We start from the raw sequence: 7,247 nt of genomic DNA on the forward strand, positions 1-7,247 counted from the left end.
AAATGGGTCAGTATAATCCTGCATGTACATATAGTCTGGGGAACAAGAGGCTGGAGTGCAGCCCTGCAGAAAGGGATCCGGGGTCTCCCTCCACTGAGAGGGTGGTCAAGCACTGAAACAAGCTCCCAAGGGAAGTGGTCATGGCCCCAAGCCTGTTGGTATTCAAGAAGTGTTTGGACAATGATCTTAGATACATGGTTTAATTTTTAGGTTGCCCTGTGTGGAGTCAGGAGTTAATGATCCTCATAGGTCCCTTCCAACTCAGGATACCCTATGATTTTATGAAAAAAAAAAAAAAATCTGAAATTCTTATTTTCTGTAGATGCACTAAGGGTTGTATTCATCTGCACATATTGGGTACATAGAAGCCTGATCTAGACACCCTAGGCTTTGTTTGCAGTCAGTATAGATACCTCTAGAAATTATTTACTTCATGTTGATGCAGCTGTCTAAGACAGGATACATAAACATTCCTCTGGAACTGCTGGCTTGTCTCCATTGATTATAAAGGATTCCCAGAGAAGGAAGTTCAGAGTTAGACATCAGACTTTTAAACAATCCGATTTAGACGATATGATACTGTCCTCTCTTTACTACCCTATGAATGATCCAAACACTGAAATGCCCACTGAAACTGGTTTTGTAAGCAGAAATATTCTAATATAATTGAGCTGTAGACATCTGCTTAGCACTCTGATTATAAGTATGATAAATAAAAGGAATTTAGATCCTCAGGAAACTGATGTAGATTTTACAAGTATGTTAGGTACCTCTAGGTGGTTGAGGATTAGAGGCACACATTTTACACAGAAGCACCAAAACCAGAAATCAGTGACTAAATGGTTTTTTTGTAACTCTACTTATAGGTGTTTATATATATTTCAGGGGGAAAAAAAAAAAAAAAAGTGCTATGACCTTCATTATCTTTGTATTTTTGAACATTTGCTTTTGGTAATCCGGTGTTCATAACTGGGGAATAACATCACTTTTCTGCCATTCCTGACCCAGCTCCATCTTACCATTTCTCTAAAGAAGTTCATACATTGAGGCAGTAGTGTTCAGATAATACATTTAGATTTTCTACTGCTGCGTGTTGCAAATGACTCCTCTCTTCTCTCTAAAAGGAACAGATATATATTAAATATGCATTTAAACAAGTTGTACCAGTTGGCAGATGTTGGGAACCAACAAAATTCTATTGTTATACAAGCGACCTGTTACAGTGAGACCACTTTAAGTTCTACTACTGTCATTATCAAAAATACATCTGAAACATTATTTCCTCATGAGACATAACATCTGAATTTTGATGAGCTGTAACACATCCTGTATCCTGTTTGAAAACTGATGCCTTTTTTCAAGAAAGAGTCACTATAGACATCAGCAATAAAACATTTGTTTTTCTGGAGAATGTACCTAAAAAGACAGTTCCACATATGCAGTGTTTGTAGTTTTGAAGATACTCTAGGGATTGTTTTTCCTGGTGCCTTTTTTGGAGTTTCACGAAGGACTCCAAAGACTGTCTCAGCCCTGAAGATGTCATCTACTCTGGCTCAGTAGGAAAGCATGTTCTTGCTGCATATTAAAAGCTGGAAGGCAGGTGATGCATCTACTTTCAAAGTCACTGAAATGCAAAATGTTAGATGGCGGATACTACACAGTGATTTTCTCAGTCAAATGATTTCAGTCCTGAATTGGACGTTCTTTGAAGGTTGGCACCTGACCCTCAAGTTCCAGTTGTTTATTTAGAAATGAGTATCAGACTTCTACATAACACCAATAAAGCACAAAACTTATAATATCCATAAATTTTAAAGAGCTAGTTAAGCCCTGCAAACAAAAGCATCTTTTAAATTTGGGCATAGGACTTCTGATATTTACTATTTTTTTTTCCCTGTAATCAAAAAATAACAGATCATTTCACATACCTTTTCAAATTGTTCATCTAAATGCAGACTTTTAAAAATTCTTATGTATATTTAGTCATATCCATATCTAGTCATCTTCCAAAATCAGGTCACATCTAATCTGAGATAAACAAATGAACAAATGAAAAAAAAAAATAACCAAAGCCCTTCCTGAAAAAAAGGAAAAAGTAGCAAGTATCTAGTAAAGAACCTTGTAAAGAAAAACTATTAATTTTTTTCTTGTATAGCCAAATATCAAGTCACAGATGTCATTTTTACTATTCTGTCCACTGAAACTGTCCACATCATGAGTTATTTTTAATTCTAATTTTGGTATTCCTTACACGAAAATTGAAAGTCCTCAGTAAAAAGTTCCTACAAAGTTCCAGAGTTTTGCTTGCCTTAAAGGCTCAGCTGTTCCCTTTCTGCTTACCGTTTACACCTGTTATTTAAGTTCTGGATGTAATTTTAACTACCATGACGTTGAAATCGTTTTTTGGAGGTAACAAATGCAGTCCCCTCATAAAATGGCAGTTATTGCTTCTGTTTACTTTGTGTTTCATAAGCAAGCTCTGTCTCTCTGCTACTTACAGGCTGGCACAGTGCCGCAGCTGCATCGTCTAAGCAGGATGCATGTCACTGCTCAGTTACAGTTTAAATTCTTTTTCACTGTAAATACTAAAGGAAACAGATGTCAACTGTTAAATTCTATTTTATGCCCAAAAGAATCCTCTCTTGAGTCATTCCTTTTAAAGCAGTATTAAAGGTTCTACAAATATTTATCTCAAGTCTTTTACCCTTTTTAGCACTTCATGGTTTAATAAGTTATAAACCAGTATATAAATGACAGGTGTAAACACATAGAAGTATTTTCTGTGAATCCATTGCTAAAATTTTCATCCTTCTTAATTTCCCTGGGTAGGGAATTCCAATCTGAAGTTCAGAACAAAAGCAGAATTCTGTCTGTTTCCCTTTGCATCTGTCATGACCTAGAGGGTTACCCAGCCTGCAGGTGTGTAGAGGTCACAACTGTGGGTTCATAGGATTCCGTAATACACAAGAACACGGAGACATCTATCCTCTAAATTTCTCTACTTCATTACAGATTACCACAAATACCACAAAAATCACCACTAGCATGTAAACTACCATAAAAATAACCACTAGCCAGTATATCTATGATTAATAAAGATAATATATCTCAAGCTATTATAAATTACTATTAGCCATCAGTAATATAGTATCAATCAATAGTATGACAGCAGTTAGTAATAGCAGCAACTAATCATATAGTAACAACCGATAACAGCAACAACTAAGTAGGTATATATTATTACAGGTTACTACAAACTTATCATTAGTGAAGCAACTTACAATAATATAGCAGCAGATGTGCTTATGGTAGATCATTTATATGGATATATAATACCAGTATCAAGTGAATTAGATTTCAGAAGGGGCCAAACCATCCCAGAGGGGAGGACAAACCAATCCCAGAGGGGGACCCAACCTTTCCAGAGGTGGGAGGCCAAACCGATCTGACCCCAGAAGTGGGTGAGCCCAGAGGGGGACCAGTGAAATAATAGACCTCAGTCTCACTTCAAAGATGATTTGCATCACAGAATCTGGAGTCAACCAGGTGTCCCCAGTGAGAGTCCAAGTTCTTGTAAAAAGTTCATGTGGAATTCAGCTTCTTTAGGAAAGAAAAACTATGCGCAACACGGGAAATTCTCAGAAAGAGAAGCTTCATTTTGGATAAAAATTGAGTCCTTTTCACATCACAGAGACATAAGAGGGCATAGGATATCACCACTTTGAGTAGCCAATAGCTGTTGTTAATGTCAATTTTTCACCTGTAAGAGCCAAGAGATGATGATGTTTTCTATTCTTTCAGACCTATTTTATTTTTTTAAAAGATTGTTTCCACTTTTTCAGATGATAAGTTACCATTATAGTTTTTTGGTTTTATGCTTATCAATGGTATCTCAGGATGTCTCCCATTTTTAGGTACCCAGCTGTACTTCAAAGATGCCAGCTGCACTTTTCAAGCATGTTTCTGGTTCCCAGCCCTAGTTCCCAGGCTCATAGCTCCCAGGCTTGCAGGCAATTTCTCTGTTGGTATATTTGAAGAGGCATTTTCTTCTGTTCAATATTTTTTCCCTTCTGACCTTTTTAGCTGCTCATATCAGCATCTCCACCCATTAACACATATCCCCTGAATCTTTCAAGGTAGCTTTGTGTTAGAACTGACCTTTTTAGCATTGCATGAAGATCAGAAGAGTAAGTGAAAGAGCAAACTAAGCAGCATATTATTAGTAATGCTTTCTATCCTAACGAAGACTATGGCTTTGTAAAGCTCTGATTGTTTCTGTAATCTTCCAGCTTGATACACATTTTAAATGGTGCACTAGGGAATCATAACAGAACCTTTCTTAAATTGTAGATGCTTCATATCATTAATAAATCAGGCTCCAGTTTAGTCAATGGATGGTAAAGGAAAATTTTTATAAAAACTTTCTTATTTCAAAGGTCAGAAGTAAAGGATTTCTAGACATTCAAGAAAGAAAATGAATAATCTAGGTAGATGAACATCATTTTATATTGATATTCAACAGTTTTCTGAAGGGCATCTACATCTAAAAATTAAAAAAATTACTGTGGACAGTCCCAATAACTGCCCACAATATAAAAATGTGTGGATAAACAAATAAAAAGTGGAATATTGGAGCAAACGTGTGTTGTGTTGTTATGTTGGAATATTTTCATATTGTTAGGTAAATATAAGTTAAAATCTGAATTTAGATATGGTGGGTAATTTATTTGAAAATAAAACAGAATTTATTTTTAAGTTCTAGTAATGATGTTCACTTGATCAAGAGTTTAACAGTGTTTTATTAAAATTTAAAACAAATGCATGGAGGTTTCTTTATCTATAACATTCTCAGCATCCAGTGTTCTCCCCTTATTCACTGGGTATGTCATCTCATCATAGAAAGCTGTCAGGTTCATCAGGCAGTGTATGCCCTTGATAAATCCATGCTGGCTGTTCTCAAAACTCCTTCTTTCCTTCATGTGCCTAGACATACTTTCAGGAAAAATTGCTCCAAAATCTTTCTAGGACTGAGGTTATGCTGACTGGCCTGTAGTTCCCTGGATTCTCCTTCTTGCTTTTTTTGAAGATGAGGGTGACATTTGCCTGACTATACTGCTGACTTGACTATTTCCCAAAAGATCTTACTCTATTTGCTGAAGGTACTTAGACAATTTATGAAATAAATATAAAGTGCCTGTAGCCTAAAATCAGTACTGATCTGATTAAGGCCTTATTTACACAAACAGAGATTTGAAGCTATTTCAATCTGTTCTATAACTATGTGCTTAGAGACCCCTATTATGGTGATTAAAATCTTTAGAATATGAATACAAATATTACTGTGCTTGATCAGAAATAATTTTGCACTCTGATATCTTGGATTTCAGTCATATCAACTAACTATGTTGATAGTGGTAGCTGTTGTCAATTTTATTTAAGAATACACACTTGATGAGAAAAGCAGGATGCATTTAAACATGTTCAACAGGAGAAAAAAAAACAGGGAGATTTAAATTTTTAAAGATCATGGACAGACTGTAATAAAGTGTAAGATTATAGCATAGGAGGACAGGAACAAGAGAAACACTGTCATTATTTATTTGTGTTACCATAATACTGTTGATTGCATTGCTCTCAGTTTTCCTTTCTGTGCTAAAAAATTGAGCAGCCTATTAATTCAGTGTGAGGAAATCTCAGTCAAGAACATTCAACATTTCATGACCAAATAAGAATTCTCTGATATCTTTACTTTAATCATTCTTTCACTCACTCTTCTAGTGGTCATTAGTGTCCATTGTTCCTCCGAGACTCAGAATGAGAAAGGATCCACTGGCAGCATTTGCCAGTGAATCGGCTGGCAAGCTGAGTTAAAGACCCCGTATTGCCATCAATGCCTGTACCAGAAGAACATAAAGTGCTCTACATCTCGTTGCATTATGAAACACAGACACAAGTTTATGCCTTTATTACCACATATAAAAGAAACCCACAATAGACGGTCCTCTAATAGCCAACCAAACAAAAAACCGAGAGACATACTTCTAAGTATATTTTTCACAATACATTTTTTGGTTTAACGTGTTTTCTATTTCACATCTGTTCAAACACTGGCATACAACTAAAATTTGCTCTTGCAACACATGTAGTAAAGTAAAACATCTACTCACAAAGCAATTCCTAAATTTCAGAGTGAGCATTTACTTGCCACTTGTTAAATCAGTGGCTTAAAAGACAATGGTTATTACACATTTACCACCTTTATAATGATATAGATCAGAGACAGATTTGGCTTACATGAGGAAATGTCTGCTGTTTTAAGATACCCAACTGAGAACCAAATGCAGAACGCTTATGTAAACAAACTTAGAAAAATTGCAGTGATATGTATGGTATACTCCAGATTAGAATTACGATAAGTGCTTTCATAGAGTTTGCCACAATACAGCAAAATTAAGTTGTGGGGTTTGTGATTTTTTTTTCCAAAATCAAAAGTCTTCTATAAAATAAAGGTGCTCATTTAAAGATTATATTTAGACTGCATTATTTTACTTCATTTTGCTGCATCAAAAAAGCAGGAAATAGCTGTGTGAAAGTTTGTCCATCTTTTTTTGATATTAATTTCAAACTAATTATTTTCTTTTCTAGCAATTCTGTTATTTTCAGGTGAGTTACCGCAAGTATATGTATGTATACCAGACCTTCATTTATCATATATACATTTTTAATACTACAGAAGTCTGTAATAAGCTTCTATAGTACTTATTCTGATCTATTTTGAGACTTATAGAACTATCCTGGTGTTATTCCCTACAAAACTTTGAAGCCAGAATACAAAACCAGAAATTAAAATAGCAATACATCTTATTTAGCTATCATGTAACAATGGAATTGAATGGGATGGGGGGAAATGGAAAGAAATACTCTGTCCACCTGCTCAATTATAGTATGAAAGTATTAGAGTCAAACATTTGTCAAAGCAGGATCGAAAAGACTGAAAGAATTGTTATCAGCCCTTATAAAATGTCCAAAAATCTTGGTTGCAATTTCCAAACTATTGCCAAAGGTGACAGGCATGGAGCAGGAAATAAACTATTCCTACTGAATTAATAGATAGAAGCAGCCTTCCACATTTCTGACACCAGTTCAGAATTTGTTAGCTTACACATTTTTTGTTAGATGTCAGGTTTTCACGGGATGTCAGACTGGGTTTTCGAGCCTCACTACCTCTGAAATAGATTATAGCAGAT

This window comes from Calonectris borealis, chromosome 1 (genome assembly GCF_964195595.1).
Source record: "Calonectris borealis chromosome 1, bCalBor7.hap1.2, whole genome shotgun sequence".
Classification (NCBI taxonomy): domain Eukaryota; kingdom Metazoa; phylum Chordata; class Aves; order Procellariiformes; family Procellariidae; genus Calonectris; species Calonectris borealis.